This window comes from Rattus norvegicus, chromosome 3 (assembly GCF_021556685.1).
Source record: "Rattus norvegicus strain SHRSP/BbbUtx chromosome 3, alternate assembly SHRSP_T2T, whole genome shotgun sequence".
In the NCBI taxonomy this organism is placed as follows: domain Eukaryota; kingdom Metazoa; phylum Chordata; class Mammalia; order Rodentia; family Muridae; genus Rattus; species Rattus norvegicus.
In genome coordinates this window covers 109255616-109282880 of record NC_141536.1, presented here as the reverse complement: position 1 = coordinate 109282880, position 27265 = coordinate 109255616, and the positions used below count along the sequence as shown (strand labels likewise).

Below are 27265 nucleotides of genomic sequence, written 5' to 3'. Positions count from 1 at the left end.
TACCTTTTAAAAAACACTTTATTACAGAAAGATTTTATTACTGTATGAAAATGAAAATGGTTTTAAAGTTTATAAATCTTTGTCAATAAAAATGTTATCATTAAGTATTCACATGTGTTTCCCATATAATTTAAAAAATATATTCTCTCACCTCCACCCCTGCCCGAGGACATGGCCTCTACTCTTTTACTTCTGTGAAAGACTTTGGGGTTCGGGCCAGGCTTGATTTGGATCTGGGGCAATCCCCTTAGCTCTGAGCTTAAAGGTAAGCGACCACAGGGGTGTGCCACCATCCCCAAGTTAAATCTAAGCATCTACTTGGATTTCCCCACTCTCCCCACTCTGGCCCTGGCCAGGGGTTGAATCTCCATCCTAGAACTTACCACACATATATTTCCCCCTTAGCTACATTCCCACCATACTTTGGCTCAAGAGGGTCTATAATGAATTTCACATCTGCTATGTGGCACGCCAGTGGAAAGGTGGGTGCTCGTTTTTATACAGTGCCACAGTGAGATTAGGACTTTCATTTTGTGGAGTTTAGTGCAGTTCTCGGAGAATGGGAAGCCTAAGTACATGAACATGTATTTGGTAATACAAATCTGTTCTATAAGAACTGTCATGGAATGGCCCCACCAGCCTCAGGCACACACAGTGCTGGTATAGAGGTAACAGCAGTTAGCAAGATTCCTGAGGCTGGACTCCTTGTCTTGCCAAGGGCCTGAGAAAGAAGCCATGTTGGTGCCATTCAGCAAAGTACTGAAACAATAAAACCAGACACATGGGTGAGACACAAACAAGGCAGCGCAATATATCAACAAGTTTTCCAAGTAGCAGAAAGCAAACCTACTCTGAGTAGATCTGTTGTCATAACCAGTGAAATGAGACCCAACCGAACGAAGTTTGCCCCTTTAGTTAATGTTAGTACAGAACCCTGACCATTGTCTGCATGGGGCCCAGCTCCTAAACTCATCCAGTTAGAAATGTCATTTACACACAGTTGAGAGGGAAAAGGCCTTATAAATGATTCAGAATTCAATTTAATAAAAATATAAGCTGACTACCTAGGGCCACTTTCCTCTTGAGAAAGAAAAAACTGTCTACACTTCATTGGTATAAATTAATTAGACAAAGGTATTTCTCTTTTCAATTTTTTGATTTTCATTTCATTCAAACAGAAACAGAATTATGTCACTTTCACCCACTTTTCCTCCCTCCACCCCCTCCCACTTACCGTCCCTCAAATCCTACCCTCTATTCTTACATGCATAGACAGACAGACAGATCCAGCTGCTATTTTTTCCCAATTATATGTCCATGGGCAGGAGTGGGTGTGTGCATAGTGGAGGTGCCTGCAGAGGACTTAAGCATGGGACCCCTCTAGAGCCGGAGTTCAGATGGTTGGAAGCACCAAGTGTGCATGGGGAACTAGGACTCGGGTCCTCACCAACAGCAGCCTCCTAGTCCCTCTGCAAGAGTAGCATATGAACTACGTGAGCCAGATGCCAGTTGACTTGTGAGTGGCATTGTTTGGTGTTTTCGGCCCCTGAAAACATTTCTTTTGGTTTCTAGATGCCAATGACTCTTAGATTATACCTTTAGAAAATCCACTGAGAACACCAATTAGGACCGACAAACAGAAGAACAATCTATCCAGTTTATAAATTCTGCTTTAGCAGTAAAGGAATTTAGTGACTTGCTTACTTTTACTTGGTTTCTTAACCTGTTATAGAGCTAACATCTGTTGTGTCTCATGCACCCCATACAGCTTCCATGGCGCTGTACTCACAGCCTTGCTCTCCCAACATACAGAAGTCCCCTTCGTGTAAGAGGATATGCTAAGAAGGAGCAGTAACCCTGGTGCTCGCCTACCTCTGGAAGAGCTCTCTGCAGCACACATATGTCTCATAGGTTCTACTGGTGAAATTTGTGTTTAAGAATGAGACACAGTCAGTTTCAGCACCTCTGGGAACATAGAGGATTCCTGCATGGAGGAGATAAGAATGACTTCAAGGAGGAAGATTTGGTACATGGCCCCCAAAGGTCTGTACTGCTTGGTTGGATGTAGATTAGGTGTCTGTGGGATGGATGGTTAGTTAAATAAACCTTCTGAGAGAGATCCTGTTATCTCTGCAAGAGACCATGCTTAGCCACCTACCTGCCATACAGGCACTGATGAAGGAAACACAGGCACCTGTGAAGAGGGCCCTGACCACAAGCTTGCACAAGTCACTCTTCCCTTGGGGAACCATGGATGCTGTAGGAAACAATAGAAAGCAATTGATATCTTCCTCACACAGCAAGGAGGTGTAGCCCATGAGTCCCCAATAGAAGAGTGCAAAAAAAAAAAAAAAAAAAAAAGCAGGTCCAATGAATAGTGTTCTTTGACAAATCATCTAAGGCTGTTAACCTTCCTTAAGAGGTGTATATATAAGTTAGTCTTGATTTATAACTCAGACTTCTCCTGGATCAAGGATTGTATATCTGACCCTTACCTCAGTGGTTCTGGAACACATTCAAGATAAATCTGAATCAAGCTGGGCTCTGAGCACCTCAAGCAGGCACAGGTGCCTGTGTTGGCCAGTTGAGATCTACACTGTTAAGTCCAGACTGGAACTATATGGACCATTTTAAACCCAGCTCACAGTCACAGCTATCATGTGACAAACATACAGAAATATGGATGAGTGTTTAACAGAGAGAAAAAAGATAACCCAAAAGGAAATTGTTTCATCTTCACACGATTTAATCAGTTATCAATGACATAAATTTAGTGAATCTATCCCAGAATATGATAGCCATAAATGACATTTTAACATTCATTTCATATTTAATTGCTTCTTAGACCCATTTCTAACTTGGCTCTTCCAAGGGCTCAACTCGAGATTTTGAAAGAAACTCAGACACAGCACACACACATAAACAGACTCTCTCTCTCTCTCTCTCTCTCTCTCTCTCTCACACACACACACACACACACACACACACACACCACAAACAAACACACACACATACACAGAGACTCTCTCTCTCTCTCTCACACACACACACACACACCACAAACAAACACACACACATACACAGAGACTCTCTCTCTCTCTCTCTCACACACACACACACACATACACACACACACACACACACACACACACGGCCCTGCAGGACCACTCCCTCTCTCTTGGTATTCCTCCAACCATCACCCAGAGTCAGCACCCTGAATACCTCTGCTTCAAGTACTAACTACTCCTCAGTACTCCGGGACTCTCGGCTTTTACCCAACGAGTTATGATACTCACTGACTCCACTTCTCTGATATGTCTCGTGTTTATTTTTGGCATTTTTAAATTCCTGCACAAATATCGCTCCTATAAAGTTAAAAACTGTTGAGCAGGTTAATTTCAGAAAGTACTTTTGGCAGTTTAAGGAGCAAGATAGAAATATAATTTTCATAACCTCTTTCTTAAAAGGAAGATAAAAATAAAGCGCATTTGTGCCTTGGAGAAAGGAGAAGAGGGAGATAAGACATCTATTATAAAGGATAAACGGTAGTCAGACTGACTGCGTTAGCTCTGAGTTATGTGTGGCCTAAGAAGGCCACTTCATTCCAGCTTCTCTAGTGAGCCTCAGCTTTGCAGTGAGCTAAGGCTGGATCTGCCTGGCATGTAGAGGACCTGGGGGAATTGAACAACTCACTCAAGCCTCCCAGTGTGATCCCTATGGAAGTAAGATTGGCAAATCCACAGAGAGAAAATGTTGCAATGATTTCAGCCTTCACCTGGGGGGGAAACAAGTAGATAAATTTAGTCCTAGTAAATTCCAACCTAGGCTCAGAACCAGGTTGGAAGTTCCAGGGCACACCAAAACTTTCTTACAGTGCTCTAAGGAATCACAAATGGTGCTCAGAAAACAACCAGCCCCAGTTACAACCACTGTCATGATATGGTAATACTACACAACTCCTGACCCAACAGGATTCTTACTAAAGATACAGAGAAAATGACCTAGATGCAAAGGCAGAGGCAAGAAAGGTTGTTTCATAGACGTTTGAATGTGCACATAAATGGAAGTAGGACATCCAGGAGAAGATATGTTCTTTGGACAGTCCCAATGTAAGGAACAGCAATCAGCTCATAGATCAAAGTTGGGTCAGAATGCAAAAGAGAAAGAACACAGACCTGAAGCAGAAGCTTGAGTACTGACACACATGCTTCTGCTTGTCTCGTGCTTAGGCTGGGACACTAAGAAACACCTTGGGCCCCCAATATTTGTGTGGCACATTGTGCCTTCCCTCAGATATGCTTCTCGCTCTGTAATTTGCTGGATTGTCACTTACAGAAATCCACTGTTTCTCGCCATTGATCCACTCTTCGACTCCAGAGAGACGTTTGTTCTTGTACTGAGACAGTTGTTGATAGGCCACAAATTCATTTATGAAGAATTTGACTCCCACTATCTCAGCCACCAATGGGCAGTCTGCCCACTATACACCCATCATGAAAACCATTGGCCTTAGGACATAGGAGCAGATGACCTGAGGGAGAGAGAAAGAAGGGAAAGGAAGAGAAGACAACAAAGGTCAGATGCCGGGAGTCACTCCAGACACTTAGGCTCCTCTCCTTTCTCCACCACCTTCTTTGCCTCAGGATTTCAGCTTACTGAGGGTCAGGAAAACAAGCCCAACACATATAAGACTTTACCTGGAATGTGAGTCCGTGGATATCCACCATTTCCCCCAGCCAGGAAAGGGTAGAATTGATGAAGGCCAATACAGCCAGAAAGGCAATCAGGTTGGCTGCAACATTAGCAACAAGGCCTATGGCATCTGTGGCTCCGTTGCTCGCGGCTTCCAGAATATTCCTCTCTTCCCTGTGGTTATTGGGCATAGAGAAAGAATATGCTACCTACAGTAGTCTCAGCTCCTCAGAGAGGAGAAGCTCCATTGACCCTAAAGTGGAAGAAGTGGGCAGCCAGCCACTGTGAGGGGTGATGCGACTCCTTAGCAATTCTTTCTCTGAAGTGATTCAGATGCTCTTGCTATGAAAGTCTGATGCCTAGAACTTGGAATATTTTTATATAAGGCACTAATACAGGTGGGAAAGTTAAATCCAAACAAAACAAAAATTGAAAATGATTAGCTGGGAAGCCAAAATAGCAAAAGGAGATATGGGGTAACAGACCTTCTTCCTTTGGGGAAACTGGAAGTCTCCAGTGCACTAGGCTTCTCTAGGTAGCACACATCACCATCTCCTGAATTGTCCCCTGCTCACCCTCGAGGCAGCTTCACTCCCTCCTTGCTCTTGAACTTGGACTCTTCTACTTCTGGATATACCAGTTTGGACAAGGCAAGTGCACAAGGGGCAGCCATCACTGAGGCAGAAATCAAGGATGATGCATCAATCTGTAAAGCCAGATGGGGATTAGCACCACTATAGGGCTCAACATGGGTACACCAAGAGCGATTCTGTTGACTGTGCCTCACCCCAAAGGATATGAAGGCTCCCAACACTGTGCCTGCTATAGTAGCAAAGCCTCCAGTCATCACTGCATGGATTTCAGAGAGGGTCATGTCTGCAAGGTAGGGACGGATGAGCAGAGGTGCCTCTGTCTAAAAACAAAGAGAAATAGTCACATACCGAGAGAGTATTACTCCTCATGTCAAAGTACTTAGCCCAGGAAGGGAATGGGCCTATCAGATACATGCCCTTCCAGCTAGTGGACAAAGTCCTGCCCAATCATCTCCTTGCTGGTCTGTTTTCAAGTGTTCCAATATCATGTTATAGAATACTGTAGACAACTGGTGATCATTCACTTTATTTGCCATGCCTAAATCCATGCACCTAGCGAATAAATTATAGCATAGAGCTCACTTGTTGATCGCACACTAGATGCCTATAAAGCATGCATTAAAGGAACTGAAAATAGCTTGTGTAAGCAAATGCTTTATGAAATAATAAGAAAATACTGTCAAGCCAGCAAGAAAGTTCAGCCAGAAGACCTGAGGACAATATCTAGAACCCACATGGTAGATAGAAGGAAAGAAGAAACCAACATCTACAAGTTGTCTTCTAACCTCCACATGAGAGCCATGATACAAGAGCACTTACACACACACACACACACACACACACACACACACACACACACACACACAGAGAGGAGAGAGAGAGAGAGAGAGAGAGAGAGAGAGAGAGAGAGAGGTATTAAATAAGCACAATGCAATTTTTAATGAAACATCTGTAATTGCCTATTAATTAGGAAGATTCAGAGAGGAAATTTCCTAACTCAATCCATGAGGTCATTTATCCTTTAATAAGTGTCAGCAAAAGGATTTATTAGCTACTAAGAACATTCATGCAAGATTCCTAGAAGATTAGAGTCTAGGTTGAAAAATTCAACTGATTATAAATGATTTTAGCAATATGTAAGATCATGAAAAAATCTAGACATATTCTGAAAATAGATCAAAAGCAGGTAAGTAACCCAAAGGTTTGGGAGAGAAAGACCCCAATGTTAATTTCTTACTCATTTGAAAAACAATTGTCCCTAATGTTGATTTGACCAGTAGATAGCATAGATTTAACACTGGAATGGTTAATGTTCATCATTAATAATTGATAGAATCTCCTTAAAAATGACTCTAGGGATGCCTGTGAGGGGTTATCTTGATAGGTCAGCCTGTGTGAGCTCATTTTAATTAGGTGAATTGAAGTGGGAAGACCCACTCCCTAGGCTTGGATCCTGGATGCTGGGCACCAACATCACTCTTCAGCTGCCTTAAGCTCCTGTCACCAAGCTCTTCCCCACAGGATGGCTGTACTCTCAGACTATGAGTACAATAATTCCCTTCTCTCTTTATATGCCTTTTTCCATGGTGGTTCATCACAGCAAAGGGGAAAGACACCCATTCCACACAAACACTTCCTCTTCTACCACACAGATAGATGCACTGAGAAAGATGCTGTGTATAGAAGAGCCCTGCTAGTCCTGAGAAAGACAAGCCATTGCCTCCCCAGACACCTTGGAAAGCCACAGGAATTCACAGCAAGAAAGTAGAGGTAGCTCAGCCATTCTTCCTAGCTCAAGAGGGATTAAGGTTAGGAGGCTAGGACTTTCACCTACAATCCTGTGTGAGAAGCTGCATCAGTGGCTAAGAACAACCTTCTAAATAGTGTGTCTTGACTGTGTGTTAGTCATCTAGGGTCAAGCAATGAACTGAGTTTTCCAAGACCCTCTGAGGACTTTCATAAGGGATTGACTACCCCACAGTCTTCATTTCTCTGCTTTTCACAAGAAAAATGAGCACATCAAGATTCTTGGTGACACATGCCTATATGCCCAGCACTTGGGAGAGGGAGGCAGGAAGTTCAGAAATTCCAGTTCAAACTCAACCACATAGTGACTATGAGGTCAGTCTGGGCTACATAACACCATGTCTTAGAAAACCAGGAAGGGTTTCCAGTTACTGCCCTCATGGCAAGCTGGAACCCAACCCCAAGGTGCGACTTTAGGCCCAAGACCAGAGGTACGACCAACTTTTCTGCTCCATGTGACCTGCCTGGTGGACTTAGGGCACACAAAGGCAAAATTCCTCTGGGACCAGACACTTGTGGTTTCTAGCTCTGCCTGAACCTCACTGATCTCGGCCCACAACTCCCTGCTCCCAAACACCATGGGAGAGAGAGCTGATTGCCCCGACATGTGGGGACTCAGAGACCTCAGGGCAGGAGAGCCTTCCAGTACTGTGCACTTTGCCTACAACCCTGGCCCAAGAGGAAATTGTATAGGGATGCTGGGAACAGGAAGATAGGTGCACTCATGCTGCAGGAGCCCTACAGTCCACACTGGGCTCGAATCTGAAGGGACCTCGTCAAACAGCTCCAAGCACCCAAATCCCATGGGAAGAAGAACTAGACCTTCAGAGGGGTAGACACACCAGGGAAACCAGAGAAAACTACGCTCTGCCCACATTTCTGACACTAGAGGAAAACACCAAGCGCCATCTGGGCCCCCTGTGCACAGGGACCCAGGAGAAAGAGGGGGAGGCCTTTCTTGTAACTGCCCTCACAGAGAGCTGAACCCCAGCCTCAAGGAATGACTACAGGCCTGAGACCAGAGGTAATATCAACATTTCTGCTCCAAGTGACCTGCTTCGGGAACTTAGGACACAAGCCAACAGGAACAGCTGAAAGCCAATAGACAGGAAGGACTACATGCCTGAAAGCAGAACACTCTGTTCCCATAACTGGGTGAAAGAAAAGAGGAAAACAGGTCTACAGCACTCCTGACACACAGGCCTATAGGACAGTCAAGCCACTGTCAGAAATAGCAGAAAAAGGTAACATCAGAGACAACCTGATGGCGAGAGGCAATCACAGGAACCCAAGCAACAGAAATCAAGACGACATGGCATCATCAGAGCCCAATTCTCCAACCAAAGCAAACACTGAATATCCAAACACACCAGAAAAGCAAGATCTTGATTTTAAATCACATTTGATCATGATGGAGGACTTAAAGAAAGACATGAAGAACTCCCTAAGAGAAATGCAGGAAAACATAAATAAACAAGTAGAAGCCTATAGAGAGGAAAAACAAAAATCCCTGAAAGAATTCCAGGAAAATACAATCAAACAGGTGAAGGAATTAAAACTGCAAATGGAAGCAATAAAGAAAGGACAAAGGGAGACAACCCTGGATATAGAAAACCAAAGGAAGAGACAAGGAGCCACAGATACAAGCATCACCAACAGAATACAAGAGATAGAAGAGAGAATTTCAGGAGCAGAAGATTCCATAGAAATCATCGACACAACGGTCAAAGATAATGTAAAACAGAAAAAGCTACTGGTCCAAAACATACAGGAAATCCAGGACTCAATGAGAAGAGCAAACCTAAGGATAATAGGTATAGAAGAGAGTGAAGAATCCCAGCTCAAAGGACCAATAAATATCTTCAACAAAATCATAGAAGAAAACTTCCCTGACCTAAAGAAAGAGATGCCCATAAACATACAAGAAGCCTACAGAACTCCAAATAGATTGGACCAGAAAAGAAACTCCTCCATTCACATAATTGTCAAAACACCAAATGCACAAAAGAAAGAAAGAATATTAAAAGCAGTAAGGGAAAGAGGTCAAGTAACATATAAAGGCAGACTAATCAGAATTACACCAGACTTCTCACCACAGACTTTGAAAGCCAGAAGATCCTGGACAGATGTCACACAGACCCTAGGAGAACACAAATGCCAGCACAGGTTACTGTATCCAGCAAAACTCTCAATTAACATAGATGGAGAAACCAAGATATTCCATGACAAAACCAAATTTACACAATATCTTTCTACAAATCCAGCACTACAAAGGATAATAAACGGTAAAACCCAACATAAGGAGGAAAGCTAGACCCTAGAAAAAGCAAGACACTAATCATCTTGGCAACAAAACAAAGAGAAGAAAACCACACAAACATAATCTCACATCCAAATATGACTATAACAGGAAGCAACAATCACTATTCCTTAATATCTCTCAACATCAATGGACTCAATTTCCCAATAAAAAGACATAGGTTAAGAAACTAGATACGCAATAAGGACGCTGTATTCTGTTGCCTACAGGAAACACACCTCAGAGACAAAGACAGACAATACCTCAGAGTGAAAGACGAGAAAACAACTTTCCAAGAAAATGATCTGAAGAAGCAAATTGGCGTAGCCATTCTAATATGGAATAAAATCGATTTTCAACCAAAAGTCATCAAAAAAGATAAGGAAGGACACTTCATATTCATCAAAGGAAAAATCCACCAAGATAACTCTCAATCAAAATATCTGTGCTCCAAATACAATGGCACCTACATACATAAAAGAAACCTTACTAAAGCTCAAAGCACACATTTCACCTCACAAAATAATAGTAGGAGATTTCAGCACCCCATTCTCATCAACCAACAGAGCATGGAAACAGAAAGTAAAGAGAAACATAGACAGACTAAGAGAAGCCATGAACCAAATGGACTTAACAGACATTTATAGAACATTCTATCCTAAAACAAAAGGATATGCCTTCTTCTCACCACCTCATAGTACTTTCTCCAAAATCGACCATAAATTGGTCAAAAAACGGTCCTCAACAGGTACAGAAAGATAGAAATAATCCCATATGCCGATTCAGACCACCACAGGCTAAAGATGGTCTTCAATATTCATAAGGAAAGAACGCCCACATGTACATGGAGGTTAAACAATTCTCTACTCAATGATAACCTGATCAAAGAAGAAATAAATAAAGAAAATAAAGACTTCTTAGAATTTAATGTAAATGAAGGCACAACATACCCAAACTTATGGGACACAATGAAAGCTGTGGTAAGAGGAAAACTCATAGCTCAGAGTGCCTGCAGATAGAAAGAGGAGATATCAGCAGCTTGACAGCACACCTAAAACCTCTACAACAAAAAGAAGCAAATACACCCGGGAGGAGTGGAAGGCAGGAAATAATCACACTCAGAGCTAAAATCAACCAAGCAGAAACAAAAAGGACCATAGAAAGAATCAACAGAACCAAAAGCTGGATCTTTGAGAAAATCAACGAGATAGATAAACCCTTAGCTAGAATAATGAGAGGACACAGAGAGTGTGTCCAAATTAACAAAATCAGAAATGAAAAGGGAGACATCACTACAGAATCAGAGGAAATTCAAAAAAGTCATCAGATGCTACTACAAAAGCCTATATTCAACAAAACTTGAAAATCTGCAGGAAATGGATAGTTTCCTAGAGAGATATCAAAGTTAAATCAGGAACAAAATAAACCATTTAAACAACCCTATAACTCCTAAAGAAATAGAAGCAGTCATTAAAGATCTCCAGACCAAAAAGAGCCCAGGTCCAGATGGGTTCAGTCCAAAATTCTATCAGACCTTCATAAAAGACCTCATACCAATACTATCCAAACTATTCCACAAAATTGAAACAGATGGAGTGCTACCAAATTCCTTCTACGAAGCCAGAATTACTCTTATACCTAAACAACACAAAGACCCAACAAAGAAAGAGAACTTCAGACCAATTTCCCTTATGAATATCAATGCAAAAATACTCAATAAAATTCTGGCAAAGTGAATCCAAGAGCACATCAAAACAATCATCCATCATGATCAAGTAGGCTTCATCCCAGGCATGGATGGGATAATTTAATATACGGAAAAACATCAACATAATCCACTATATAAACAAACTGAATGATAAAAACCACATGATCATTTAATTAGATGCTGAGAAAGCATTTGACAAAATTCAACACCCCTCCATGATAAACGTCCTGGAAAGAATAGGAATTCAAGCCCATACATACACAAAGTAAAAGCCATATTCAGCAAACCAGTAGCTAACATTAAACTAAATGGAGAGAAACTTGAAGCAATCCCACTAAAATCAGGAACTAAACAAGGTTGCCCACTCTCTCCCTACTTATTCAATATAGTTCTTGAAGTTCTACCCAGAGCAATCAGACAACAAAAGGAAATCAAGGGGATACAGATTGGTAAAGAAGAAGTCAAAATATCACTATTTGCAGATGATATGATAGTATATTTAAGTGATCCCAAAAGTTCCACCATAGAACTACTAAAGCTGATAAACAACTTCAGCAAAGTGGCTGGGTATAAAATTAACTCAAAGAAATCAGTAGCCTTCCTCTACACAAAAGAGAAACAAGCCGAGAAAGAAATTAGGGAAAGGACACGCTTCATAATAGACCCAAACAATATAAAGTACCTCGGTGTGACTTTAACCAAGCAAGTAAAAGATCTGTACAATAAGAACTTCAAGACTCTGAAGAAAGAAATTGAAGAAGACCTCAGAAGATGGAAAGATCTCCCATGCTCATGGATTGGCAGGATTAATATAGTAAAAATGGCCATTTTACCAAAAGCGATCTACAGTTTCAATGCAATCCCCATCAAAATACCAACCCAATTCGTTATAGAGTTTGACAGAGCAATTTGTAAATTCATCTGGAATAACAAAAAATCCAGGATAGCTAAAATTATCCTCAACAATAAAAGGACTTCTTGGGGAATCACTATCCCTTAATTCAACAGTATTACAGAGCAATAGTAATAAAAACTGTATGGTATGGGTACAGAGACAGGCAGATAGACCAGTGGAATAGAACTGAAGATCCAGGAATGAACCCACACACCTATGGGCACTTGATTTTTGACAAAGGAGCCAAAACCATCCAATGGAAAAAAGATAGCCTTTTCAGCAAATGGTGCTGGTTCAACTGGAGGTCAGCATTTAGAAGAATGGAGATTGATCCATGCTTATCACACTGCACAAAGCTTAAGTCCAAGTGGATCAAGGTCCTCCACATCAAACCAGATACACTCAAACTAATGGAAGAAAAAGTGGGGAAGCATCTCGAACACATGAGCACTGGAGAAAATTTCCTGAACAAAACACCAATGGCTTATGCTCTAAGATCAAGAATTGACAAATGGGATCTCATAAAACTACAAAGCTTCTGTAAAGCAAACAACATTGTTAGGACAAAACAGCAACCAACAGATTGGGGAAAGATCTTAACCAATCCTACAACTGATAGAGGGCTTATATCCAAAATATGCAAAGAATTCAATAAGTTAGACTGCAGGGAGACAAATAACCCTATTAAAAATGGGGTTCAGATCTAAACAAAGAATTCACAGCTGAGGAATGCCGAATGGCTGAGAAGCACCTAAAGAATCTGTTCAACATCGTTAGTCATAAGGGAAATGCAAATCAAAAGAACCTTGAGATTCCACCTCAGACCAGTCAAAATGGCTAAGATCAAAAACTACAGCAACAGCAGATGCTGGCGAGGATGTGGAGAAAGAGGAACACTCCTCCATTGTTGGTGGGATTGCAGACTGGAACAACCATTCTGGAAATCAGTCTGGAGATTCCTCAGAAATTTGGACATTGAACTACCTGAGGATCCAGCTATACCTCTCTTAGGCATATAACCAAAAGATGCCTCAACCTATAACAAAGACATGTGCTGCACTATGTTCATAGCAGCCTTATTTATAATAACCAAAAGCTGGAAAGAACCCAGATTCCCTTCAACAGAGGAATGGATACAGAGAATGTGGTACATCAACACAATAGAGTACTATTCACCTATCAAAAGCAATGAATTTATGAAATTCATAGGCAAATGGATGGAACTGGAAAATATCATCCTGAGTGAGGTAACCCAATCACAGAAAAACACACATGGTATGCACTCATTGATAAGTGGATATTAGCACCAATACTAGAAATAAGGTAGATGCACAGAACATATGAAACTCAAGAAGCATGACCAAAAGGAGGATGCTTCACTCTTACTTTAAAAGAGGAACAAGAATACCCTTGGGAGGGGATAGGGAGGATAGAACAGAGGCTGAAGGAACACCCATTCAGAGCCTGCCCCACATGTGGCCCATACATATACAGCCACCAAACTCGATAAGATGGATGAAGCAAAGAAGTGCCGGCCAACAGACACCAGATGTATATCTTTCCTGAGAGACACAGCCAGAATACAGCAAATACATAGGCCAATGCCAGCAGCAATCCACTGAACTGAGAATGGGACCCCTTTTGAAGGAATCAGAGAAAGGACTGAAAGAGCTTGAAGGGGCTTGAGACCCCATATGAACAACAATGCCAACCAACCAGAGCTTCCAGGGACTAAGCCACTACCCAAAGACTATACATGGACTGACCTTGGGCTCCAACATCATAGGTAGCAATGAATAGCCTAGTAAGAGCACCAGTGGAAGGGGAAGCCCTTGGTCCTGCCAAGGCTGGACCCCCAATGAATTTGATTGTTGGGAGTAGGGCGTAATGGGGGGAGGTTGGGAGGGGAACTTCAATATATAAAGGGAGGTTGAGGGGTTAGGGGGATGTTGGCATGGAAACTGGGAAATGGAATAACATTTGAAATGTAAATAAGAAATACCCAATTTAATAAAGATGGGGAAAAAAGAGAAAGAAAAACACGAAAGAAGGAGGTGTGGAGGGAAGGGAAGGGAAAATCCTCTTTGTAAATTTGTTCTGTTTAAAGTTTTTGGTTCTCGAGAGATTAGAAAAGCAGAAGGCTCCAGGGAACTTACCATTCCCACAAAGATGTTTCCTGCCACGGCCAGGGTCTCTGCAGCTGTGGTACCCATGGTGATTTGCAGGAACCAGGCAATCTACAAGAACCCAGACACATAAATCTTCAACATTAGTAGGAGTCTTGGATATTCTCCAGCAAAAGCCCTCCCCTCTATTCCATTGGGTGATAAAGAAACGCAGGCCCCCAAAAAATAGTATGGCCCAGAGTAACAGAAGAAGTTGCAAACATTAGCCAGACAGAACTCAGGCCTTGGGGTTTCTAGAACAAGCAAATTCAGCCCAGTATGAAAGAACTTTTTACCATGTTCTGCCTCCAGCCCATCTCAGGCCTGGGTAATCATTTGATACCAGGAGGCTTCAGTGAGATGGACTTTTCAAATTGGTTCTGTTTCTCCATATCCCACGTATGAACTTTCTCCCCCAACGTAAGTATGAATTCATTCATTCTCCTGACAGACTCAAGCTGAAGGTCCTTTCATGGAAACCAAATGCCTTACCTTCTGGATCACCCACTGCACAAGGCCCAGGTAGTAGAGAATAGACATCACACATCCGAAGAAAATAATGATTGGGAGAGACTGCAACAAGAATGGAGGCAGTGTGTGAGACTATAGTGAGTGTGCGGTGTGGGGCACACATCATCCCCAGCTCTCTGCCCCTGCCCTTTGCTGACATTGTCATGCCTGCCCACAAAATTGGCATTACCTGAAAAGAAAAAACACTTTTGACCAGTGTGTCACCAAAAACAAAACTGGATCCTTGTACAGTATATGCCAGGAAAATCTGAAGTGAAAAGAAAAGGGATGAGAATTAGGAAAGGTGGGACACAGGAAGATGGGATATGACTCAGGTGTGACCACCTGTGAGCCATGTCCCAGAAATTGGTCATGAAATGACAGACTCAGCCAATCAACTTCTCTTCAGTTACATTCTCACCTCGCCCCTTCTTCTTTCTCTCGTTACCCAATTCTGTGTACTGCCTGAACCTTATTACTCTCTACTTAACTGGATTCCGTATTCTCACCGGAACCCCATTACTCTTTCTCTTTACCCGACCAGATTCTGCCACAGCATCATTAAGGCATAGTCCCAAAGCCTCCTGCTTCCTCAAATCCACATTCTCTGAGGTTCCCAGTGAAGAAAACTCTGACATCCAATTCCCTGTACCTGGATCTGATCTCCCAGCCATTGAAATGCATTAAATCCAGGTTCAGTTCTGATGACCAAAATCCCAAAGATGAACTGAAGGCCCAGGCCCCAAAACACTGTCCTCCAGCTCACCTGAGACCAAAAAGAAAATATTCCATGCATGAGTTACAGACTTTGTTCAGCCATTGCCTAATTCAACCATGTCCTGGGAGGGGTGCTAAGGGAGTGTGTGAACAGTCTGGGGTAATGTAGCTGTGCTGGCTAGTTTTATGTTAACTTGACACAAACTAAAGTCATCTAAGGGGAAGGAACCTCAGTTGAGAAATGCCCCCATGAGATTGGGCTGGTGACAAGACTATAGGGCATTGATGGAGACCTAGTGACTGATGGTGGACGGCCCAGTCCATTGTGAGGGGTGCTGGTGGTCCTGGGTTCTATAAGAAAGCACCCAGAGCAAGCCAGGTTGAGCAAGGCAGTCAGCACCCCCCCTCCACTGCATCTACATCAGCTCCTGCCTCCAGGATCCCTGCTCTGTTTGAGTTTCTGTTCTGACTTCCTTCAATGATAAACAGTGATGAAAAAGTATGAGACAAGTAAAACCCCTTCCTCCCGGAGTTGCTCTCGGTCACGGAGTTCCACCACGAAAATAGAACAGGGAACAGGGAGACTGGTACAAAAAATATGGTGATACTGTGGAGATGCAAGTACATCTGTACTAATTTTTACATAAGCTACATTATAGCAATGACACATGCATACAAATAACTTCTGCAAACATCATTTCTGTACATGACATCTGATTCTCTGCCATGTTGTTTTCTTCCTTCCTTTCTTTTTTCTTTCTTTTTTCTTTCTTTTTTCTTTCTTTCTTTCTTCCTTCCTTCCTTCCTTCCTTTCTTTCTTTCCTTCTATTTGATTTTATATTTCTTTAATGCTGACTAGATTTCATATATACCACAGTAACAATTAACAGTCCAAAGGACTCTAAAAGCTTTCAAATTTGCATAGGAATAAACCCGTCAGAAGAAGATTCCAGGAAATGTTGCTTAGCTCTGTCTTTGCCATGTATACCTGACATGGGCACTTTGTAATTTCGACGTAGCCCTTGCTTGTGTTTCTATGCCCAACCTAAGTACCCCAAACTCACCGCACTGTGGTGTTTGGAGCAGGCAAAGAGAATGAGGAGGAACATGCAGATTCCCACAAAGAAGATCAGCTGTTCTGGCCTTTGAGCTGTGTCCAGAGCCAGCCAGAGAATAAGGGCAACAACAGCAGCTCCCATGAACACCCTGGAGGAGGGATGACGAAGCTCAGTCACAGACTCAGGCAATGAGCAACAGAGAACTCCCTTAGTCGGAGGCTCTGTGAGAGAACACAAGGGCTCATTCACTACACAGAGATGAACCTTGAGAATCCTCTGGTAGCTCCCTACCTTCTGCTCCCCAATTTACATGAATAAGTGTCTAATCAGAGACTACAAACCGCATAATGTCTCATTTCTCATACAGACATATCATTGAAATGTGATATGCAGACTCATCCATGAAGGTGCTTCCAGTGACCAATAAAATACTGAAAACAGAAGACAATATTGAGCTGGTCCCGTACGGACTGCTACTCCTTTTTTGACCACTCTAAATATTGGAATCAAATACATCATCTATGGACTTACGGCCTTTACTACATAGACTAGAGGCTGGAAATGTAGCTCAGCAGAGCACTTGCCTAGAATGTACAAGACCCTGGGTCTAATCCCTAGCCTACCAAAATGAATAAGGAGACAGTCATGGAGTGCAAACCTTAGGAAGGCAGGAGGAATGTGATTGCAAGATTGGGGATTGGAGAATTGCCTGAGCAGCTGAGAACACTTATACTTGTGGTGGACTCAGGTTCAATTTCCAGCACCAACATGGTGGCTCACCAACCACCTGTAACACAGGTCACAAGGGATCTGATCCCTGCTTCTGAACACAGTGGTCACCAGCCATGCATGTGGCACACACACATACATGCAGACAAAACACTCATACACATAAAATTGAAAATGAATTCATCTATGCATGTGAGCAAGTTGCTCCTAGACTCTAAGAGTGTCTCTCAACCTCTGGGTCAAGACCCCTTTAGAGGTTTTATATCAGATATCATACATAACAGATATTTACATTATGATAACACTAATGTTATTACAATGCATATCTGCCAACATTACAACTAGATAGCGATGAGCCATTTTCTGGTTGGAGGGTCACCACAGCATGGGGAAGTACACTAAAAGGTCACAGCATTAGGAAGGTTGAGAACCACTGCTCTAAGGGGCTGTAAAGATGAAATCACATAGAGGCGCTTGGGAGGACTGGAGGGAAAGGGGCTAACACAGGGCAGGGAGAGGCCACCTGGCTAATAGGTTGGTGTAAGTGCGAGCATCTGCTCTGACCACTCCACTGAGGAGAAGCATGGCTTTTCTCACTTCTGTCATGGCCGCTTGGGATTTCAGACTGAACTTCCTCCCTGATACGGAGTCCCATCTGCACCAGCAATGCTGACCCAAGTCTATGAGAAACTGGAGTGGGGCTCAAAGGCCTGTTGCTCTGTGCTCTCTGCACTTGCCTTGGTATAAGGTGAGAGCCTGCCCACTCAGGAGCTGTCAAAAGGGAACATACTAAAGAGATGGCTGTGATGCTCAGCCACCTCTTGTCCAAGTAGAGGCTTCCCTGGTATGGACAAGGCCATGGGCTCAATCCCAGCACTCCGTGAACTAAGTACATGTGTAATTCTGGTACTGAAGAGGTGGAGGCAGGAGGATCAGCAGTCCAAAGACATCCTTTGCTACATCCTTGATATGTATATAAATCCTTTATATGTAGATAAAGAGTTCTGGGACCAGCATGGGCAAGAGACCTTGTTTCATGATAAAGAAAAGAAAAAGAAAGGGAGGTAAAAGGAGACAAGAAGAAGGCTTTGACGTCATCAGTGAGTTAATCCACGGACACGTTCACAGTTAAAAGGATTGTTAGGAGGTGGAGAAAGCTCTAGGAGCTGAGACCCAACTGGTGGAAGTCAATCACAGGGCAACCCTTGAAGGTTACACCTTGTGCTGATCTCTGCCCTACTGACACCCTTGCCTCCTGGCCTCCATGATGTGAACAGCTTTACTTCACCTGCTCACTTCCCACCATAATATTCTGCTCTATCACCAGCCAACATTGATGGGGCTAAGAGACCACAGCTAAACCTCTGAACCAGGGAGCCAGAAGAGCCTTTGCGCTGTTCTTAGGGATTTAGTGAACAGCAACAAAGTTGGCACACTTACCTCTTAAGCCAAAGTCTCAGGCGGGTGTTTTTCAAGGGCTTCAAGCATCTTATTGACTTTTTAGCAAAGAATTTTTTCAGAAAGTGGCAAGCCAGGATGAAGATGACAAGGCAGGTGATGACAAACAAGGCCAGTGCCCTCCGGAAGTTCAGGATGCAAGCTGCCAGGAGGTAGGCAGCATACGCTGTGAAGAGAAGGCGAAGGGTGGGAGTCAGGAAGGCTGAGCTTCCACAGGGAAGGAGGCCATTCCTCTCTGCTCTGGGGAAGTCTCAACCCTTCCAGTTTAGCTGCTGCCCTCACTCTTGCTCTCTCCCTTAGATGTGGTCCACAGCCACTGTCAGACTCTTTGGAAATCAGACTTTCTCTTCTTCTTCTTCTTCTTCTTCTTCTTCTTCTTCTTCTTCTTCTTCTTCTTCTTCTTCTTCTTCTTCTTCTTCTTCTTCTTCTTCTTCTTCTTCTTCTTCTTCTTCTTGCCAGTTATGTCGGCATGACAATGATAAAACTTTATCATGAGTAAAGCTGTGTAGGGAGGCTGGCACTAAAAGGGAAAGCCACATGAAGCATAATTTGTGGTCTCAGCATCCCAGCTGTACCTAATCAAAGCTCCGCAGGCCACTGACAGCATACCATAAACAGGGTTTTCTGTCTTTCAAAAATAATATCTAGCACTAATTTTAAATACAAAACAGTAAATAAGTTGTGTATAAAGGTGTCTTTCATGAATACTACAGACATGTGCTCTGAATGAAATCTAAGCACTAAAAACAAGGTGAACAAAAATATTTTTTCTTAAAACTTTAAACATGTCAAATAGTGTGCTTTTAAACTACAGCTTTTCTTTGGATTTTACTTATCCTCCTCGGTCTAAGACAATAAACTGTCTTCACCTACAGGCAGTTACGATCTGCACCTCACATAGCCTTTAGGTTAGTTTCTGAGTACTATTCATTTTCTCCCAGCAACAATCTTGACACAAGTTGACAACTGTAAAAATGCTCCTGTTTCCCCCCCGTCCATGAATTCTCATGATCTCACCTAAACACAAGAGACCAAGCAGGATCTTTTTGAATAAAGCAGCATGTCTCTCGTAGAAACTTCTGGCCTTGGTGAAGGGCTGAAGAATCCTCCTGATGAGAAGACAAATTTAAATGTGAGCATTACTTCATCCTGTGTGCAAGACTTTGAATTTGATAGACCAGGCAAAGTTTGTTCTTAGTTAATGAAGAAAATTAATCAGATGCAGATATTCAATAGTTCTCCAACAAGGTCCCCAAAGGCCAGCTCAAATTTTGTGCCTGCGCCCCAGGTCAGAAAGGCTGAGACAGCCTGGAGTAGCTACGTCATTGGTGATTTACTACCACAGAAGCGGGTGGTGGTCTGTGTTTGCCTAAGGACAGGCGTTGCTTGGCTTCCATATTCTGCCTCTCCTTCTTAGAGGCTATTCTATCACAGCACCCTAAAACCACACAAACCTAGTACTTTGAGTAATTCTTCACACATTGGCAGGTAGGAGGGAAAACAGCACCAAGCTCAGTCTCTAGGTTGACAGGACTGAGAGAAGACGTTCAGCAAGAACTACTCAAGATTGCTTTGTGTGGTGTTTTTCATGTGTTTGGACTCAAAGGACTCGCACATACTAACACCATTGACCCTCTAATGACCCTGGGGGTGGGTGCTATTGCAATCTGAAAGCCAGGAAGCCAAGTAACTTTCCCAAGGTCACAGAGGTTATCAGGAGAACTTGTCTCTGAGTAGCCTGGATTCTGTACTTAAACTCTCCATCACTATCCCAGCTGCACCTTACCTGACCCCATCATCTGCCTTTGCCACTCCTAAGGGGCACACTGTACCTATATGTGCAAATAGATCCCACTCCCACACTTTTGGAAACTCCAAAGAAAGTGAGCCCAGCTAGAAGTGACCTGTCTGAGACTGTGGTGCTAAGGTATTAGCTACAGATGGTACCAGCAGTTAAATGGTCTGTGGTCTTGGACCACACAGTTTGGAGTCTATTGGTGCCCATCCCACCTATCTTGGGTTGAACCTGTTGTAACCATAGGTCCTACACCCTTCCTTCTTCAGTTCCACCTCTCTCTCCTTAACTTCTGAATGAAGTCTGACCCTAGGTTGCCTCAGCAGGGTGTATATTCTCAGGTACAGGGAAGTAAAAGAGAGAGGGAAACTATCTGTATCACGCTTGGATTGTCTAAGCCCCTCACCTCAGGAGGATATTTGGGATCTACAGGCCCCTGCCACCATCTGTGCTTAGTGAAGAAGCTTAGGGAGTCAGAAAGTTTACAGTGTCGGTACCTGACAGCAGTGGAACTCTGGAGGAGGTTGTTCTTGCCAACTGAATATCATTCACAAAGCATTCAGTTTTGACCTGTAAGTTCCTGGTTTTTCACTTGCTCCTCCAGATCCTCACTCCACCCTGCTTAGGTCCTGAGAGTTCAATCAGTGAGGACATACCACTGAACTCCAAACCCTTTGGCTTATCTAGTGGGTTTCCCCCATGGGACCTCACAAGACATCACAATACAGAAAGTTCCCATCTAAGCAGGGAGGGATTCTGGTCTGAGCACACTACCAGGTTCTCTTGCACTACACCCTTCTGATCTAGGGATAGATTGTGCTCCCTGATTCATGTAGCTAGGCAAGTGTAAGCCACTGGGTGTGGCTTCTAGGTACTGGGTGTGGGACGTGTAAAAGAGCAGTGCATGTACTTAATTAACCACTGAGCCAACTCCCCAGCCACTCTTATTGTTTCTCTCTTAATTCTCTCTTTAGGTTAGTATTGGGTTTTATTATATTATTTTCACATGCCTGTCATTATACTTTATTTGCACATTTCAGCCTCTTTATGAGTAAACTCTCATCTGGTTAGTCTACTTTAAATATGCTACCTGTTTTCTAATTCACAAGGTGAAGCTGGCTTGAAACTATATCCAATTAAGTACCTATTGGGCAAAGCCACTGAAAAAAAGAAAGGAATATACATGAGCCTAAGAGTCAATAGAAAGCACAGGCTTAGGGTTTCACCTCTTCACCACAAACCACCATTTCCTGGGAAGGTCAACAAGTACTCAGAAATTACCGAAACGTTTGCAAAACTCATGAACAATGGAATCCTAGAGTACCAGGTTAGAACTGAGTATTAAAAAGAAAACGATGATGGACTATACATCCAAAATAAAAAGAGGAAGAACTCAACCTTTTAAACTAATCAAGCAGTCATAGAAGCACATACACAAGTGTCCATGAGCTCTGTATCTTCCCTGGTCCAGCATCTTGCCAACAGTAGCAAGCCCTTTACCCTACATAATGCTACAGTTTGAGGCTTAGTATCTGTGCTATAGCTAGACACTGAATTGAGAGGTTTAGCTCTTAGGTGAGTGAACACTGACACTTTTTGCCTCTACCTCCAGACATTTGTATGGAAGCTTCCGGTATTGACTAAAGACAACCTTCCTGCAGGCTTACTGGCTCCACCCACACGTGGTGGGTGGAAGTCAAATGGGCGAGCATGGTCAGAAGCTCTAGCTAAGCATGACTTTGGTGGTCACCACATCCAGCAGCAAACCAGCAGCAAAGGTGTCCATGAGTTCTCTTAGTCAAACTATCTGCCAGGTGTAGAAACTCTTCTAACTTGGGTACACGGAGCCCTGCGTAACTGCCAGGATCTGGGGCTCTTCGTTTAACTGTTAATACATTCAGCTCAAGCTGTGGAAAATGTGAGGCAGCTTTCAGACAATTCAGTGTCTGTGAATGCCAACAGTGCAGCCCTGGCTAAAGAAAGCTGGTTTATTACACTGGCTTGAAGAATGAAATAAAAGCAGGAACTGAAGAAGTCAATTCAGAATCAACTGACGGTGTGAGAAAACAGTGAGGATTGCCCAGCACAGGTCTCTAGAAACTTTCAAGAGGTCTAAGGTCTTATTTTATACCCAATTAAATACCAGTTAGACATGCTACTACAAAGCAAGAGGGGATATACTCTGGTATTGTAAAAATAAGTCACAGGAAAAAGATGTTGTTGTTGTAACAAGCCTACCATCTGAAGTATCAGTTTTCATAGCCAAAGTTATGTACACAACTGTGTGGTGCTAAATATTATTTGGGTGTTTCTACCCCACCTTAGATCATTTAGTTCCCAAATAAAAGAAACATCCCTTCATGTTTATAATAAGCCTTAAATCACTAGAGCTGGGCTCTATGCTATTTTGTCTACTTCCCTGTCAATGGCCTCGAGATATCACTTGCCATGTTCTCCCTGGGCTGCTCCTGCTCCAACTCTCTGGCCCTCATGGCCTACACCATGACACCTTCCTTCTTCCTCCTCCTTCTTGCTCTTCAAGAGGCCTCCTGAGGGGAGATGGACCATGAGCATATGGCCAAGAGAAACAACTGGTAATAAGATACATATGACTGAGATATTACTTAAAATAACTCCATATCGTACCCAATCTAGGCTTACAGATGGAAAATAAAATACCTGAATTGTGTGTCTTTAACACATGCTAGGTAGACTGATTAATTCTTTTTACACAACTGGTTCTGAACTTAAGAACTGAATGATATTGTTGCATAGGAAACAGAAATTTACAAAGTCATCCAAAGGAGAATGCCAACTGAGTCTCAAACAAAAACAGAGGCTAATAACCAGTGTGTAAAGCCAAGAAAAAACTGTCTCAGAAAAGTCTATCAGGGAAGGCCAGCATGTTTAATTCAGAGGTGATAGCTATAAGGAACTGGAGAAGCAGGAGATAACTAGTTCTAAAGGTTCTGAGTCCAAATTCAATGATACAAGACCTAAACCAATGAGACAAGACCTAAACCGAAACATAGTCACTACTGAGTCTTAGTAGATGTGTTGTCTGGGAGAGGACTTTCTGTCCCAAATTACCCACATTCTTGCTTGATACAGTCCTCACAGAAGATAGCAAATGCCTGATCTTTACCATGCTATGGAGAAGAAGCAAGACCAAAAGTCTTTAAAAAACAAGGTGCTGAGCTGGAGAGATGGTTCAGTGGTTAAGAGCACTGACTGCTCTTCCAGAGGTCCTGAGTTCAAGTTCCAGCAATCACATGGCATCTCACAACCATCTGTAATGAAATCAGAGAGGCCCTCTTCTGATGTATCTGAAGATAGCTACAGTGTATTCATATAATAAATAAACAAATCTTTAAAAACAAACAAACAAACAAACAAAGTACCAAGCAAGCTAGGTGTGGTGAGTCACTGCTGTATGCCCAGCTGAGCCCATAAGATTTTTGAGGCAAGCCTGGGTGACAGAATAAGAGTGCCTCAATAGATAGATAGATAGATAGATAGATAGATAGATAGATAGATAGATAGATAGATAGATAGATAGATAAAAGGGTTGGTGGGTGGATGGGAGAATGGGTGGATGGATGGATGGATGGATGGATGGATGGATGGATGGATGGATGGATGGATAGATAGACAGACAGATAGATGTTGAGGTAAAATGGGCACCACCTGTTTCTGTAAAATTAAAAAAACTGTTCTCTTTTAATCTGCACTAAATCCAACACTGTAGTGCCCCATGACATTTGTTTGATATTTTCATCTCAGTCAGTAAGGTGTCTCACCCGCAGATAGCTACTCTCTGAGCCTGGCAACAATCTCTCTCTACGCGGCTAGTACCCAAGGCAGGTTGCCACCAAGCCAGACATACACATCTCATTCTGTGGCAGCCCAGTGTCTACAGCCGCCACACACTCTCTTGAATTAAATTAAATCGTCACATGAAAGAACAAACAACACAATAACCTCTGATCCAGTTCATAAGATATAATTGCTCACTTAAATAAGATGTCATTTGCTCATCTAGACATACAAAGCCCTGTACACATCCATCCCTTAAGAATAATCATAACAACCTGTAGATGTGCAGAGAGGAATCTTAACATCGTGTTCTCTCGACTGCTTTTCTACCATTCTAGTCTCCTCCTCCTCCTCCATAAACTTTTCTCCTGCCTATCCTTCCTTCTCAACGACAGGCATGCTTCTATCTTATACTTGCCTTCACCTGCATAATGACATCATCCTACAGATAGTTAGATAGACAGATGATAGACTGATATATTATAGATAGATAAATAGATAGATAGGTGATAGATAAATAAAACAGATACATAGACAGACAGACAGACAGACAGCTAGACAGACAGGTGATATTTTGATAGATGATAGATAGATGATAGATAGAACATAAATACATAGACACTTAGATAGATGATAGATAGATAGATAGATAGATAGGTAGATAGACAGATAGATAGACACATACATACACACACACACATACATACATATATACACAGATATATAGATACAAAAATAAGTAGACGGATAAGCAGACATGAAGAACCTATACAGTGAGTTTGCCAGCCTACTCTCAGCTTCTTCCTCCAGAACTCCTCTCTCTTCAAGTTGCATTTGTTCTGACAGACAGTGGAGATTTCCAAGGGAAGATGTTCTATCTCATGACTATGCTCCATGCACATCTCAGGCTGGGCCCTTGTGTTTATTTCTTTTGCAAGGAAAATTATAGGTGCTATTTGAATAACCAAGGAACAAAATATGAGGGTATAAGTCCTGCACCTACCACAATGGATGACAAGTAAGTCGTGCTCAGAAGGAAAGGAGAGTAAGCCTGAGTGGGAAGTCTGAAGCGCTACTAGAATTTCAAGAGTTCAAGCGCTGGAGGACCATCACTCCTGCTGTGTGTAATGGTGGCGGTTTCAGAGCAGCACATTAGTGTGCCAATTTGTAATCATCCTTGGTAGGTGAGCAAAAATATCTATAACATTCTTGTCTAAATTATGCTTAAAGAGGAAAAATAACTTGGGGGAATGAAAGAGCATCTTACGATACTTCCCAGATTATTCTCATACTCAATAAGAACAGAACTCATCTTCCTGTATCTGCCTTCAAGGTCCAGAGTTGACAGGTGTGTACAGCATGAACTTCCACTCATGTATTTAGCAGCAAGAATATAATCCCAGCCCTCAGGAGTTTGAGGCAAGAGAATATCTGTAAATCCAAGGACACCCTAGCTTCTACAGTGAATACCAAGTCAGCAGTAACTACATAGTAACACTCTATCACAAAGCAAACAGAAGAAAGAAAAAGAAGAGGGGGGAAAAAAGAGCCAAAACCAAACAAGCGAAGCAAAACAAACCAGGATATTCCTGGGCAGAGTTGTGCTATGGCTCCAAGCAAACTTCCATGGAATTTACATTATTGGCTGTTAAACTGCTAACCAAAGGATGAAATGTCGTAATTACAAAAATGTACAAAGTTGACTGTTCATCTAGATAATTACACATAGTAGTGCTCAGTAAATGTTAGCCATATACTGTCATTACCACTGCTGTTGCTATTCTTTTCTGAATGTCATCCTGGCAGGCACTGAAGGGCTTGTCCATGTCATGGGCTTACTCTCAGTTAATTCTATAAAATATATACACGTTCACATGGTAACATGCAGTGACCCTGGTCCTGCCTGTGAGATAAGCAATCTGAGAATCAGTAGCTTCAATCTGTTCCCAGTCACCTTTCTTCCCTGCCCTCCCATCTCCCAGGGTTTTGTTGCTTACTAAGATGAACTCTAGAACACCCTTCCCTCCAGAGAGAAGAATGCCCCAAGCCATCCTTCAGGCTATGTCCCCGTGTCACTTCCTCCAGTGTTTTGCCTTGCTCAAGGTTTCTGACTTCCTAGAAGCACAGGTAAAGGTGAGATCAGCCAGGGAATCAAGAGCCTGGGAAAACAGCCACACAGCAGCCACCATACTGAAATACCATGAGCTCCAGTCTTGGGTTCTCCATGCCATTCTCTGATGTGTCCTGGGAAGCAGACTTTCTTCCCTCTGACTTCGCCATCTCCTGTTATCCTCTGCTGAAAAACAAACTCAAGCCTAAGGCTGGCCCATTTGTCACTCAGTCATGTGGGGCAAATGAGATATTTTAAGGTCAGGTCCTCTCAGAAAACAAACCAAACCTCTCTAAAGAGTCTGATGCTTCCATTAAGAATAAGAACCGGAGAGATTGAGAACAGAATAATAAAATAAATAACAAACGGTAGAATTTGATTTCTTGCTGTAAATGATTTTGGGGAAAAAAAAGGCAATTAGGCAGGCAAGAAGTAAAGGGTAGGGAAGAACTGGAAGGAAACCATGGGCCTCCCAGGGCCCCAAGACCTGGGTTGAAATATAACCCATTTAGTCCCTGAAATCAAGGGTCACCTAGCAATGTTCTTTATCTGTTTCCGAACAGGCCCCACTGAGCTATGCTGAAAGGAACAAGAGGGAAGAGAATATCTGAGGAAGCCCTGGGTGCCCAGTATTGCTGGGGGAAAAACAGGAGAGAACAGTAGACTGCTTTAGGTAGGGTTCTCTCAGGAACAGACCTGATAGAGTGTGTATGAAGAGAGGACTTCCAAGAATGACTTACAATGTGCTAGGTAGGGCCGCACAACCTAGTCAGACAATGCCTAGAACCTGGGAGCTGCTCAGGTTACAAAGCCAGATGCCTTGGACTTCCAAATCTGGCGCCTTGAAGACTCCGGGAGAGCTGCTGATCTTCAGAACACACTGGATCCTGGAGAAACTGGAGTCTGATGTCAGT

At 42.7% G+C, this 27265-nt stretch overlaps 1 pseudogene across 1 annotated transcript; it reads right to left on the bottom strand.

Moving 5' to 3' along the window:
• On the bottom strand, positions 1-27265 carry LOC148006537 (sodium/nucleoside cotransporter 2-like; annotated as a pseudogene). The gene is made up of 18 exons (XR_015683750.1): positions 27092-27265; positions 26441-26537; positions 26259-26356; positions 19648-19739; positions 18613-18796; positions 16450-16591; positions 15321-15434; positions 14859-14936; positions 14651-14731; positions 14150-14230; positions 5480-5605; positions 5268-5398; positions 4698-4866; positions 4334-4531; positions 3694-3775; positions 2159-2257; positions 1873-1984; positions 1-759 (listed from the first exon to the last, which is right to left on the bottom strand). The product of XR_015683750.1 is annotated as a sodium/nucleoside cotransporter 2-like (transcript).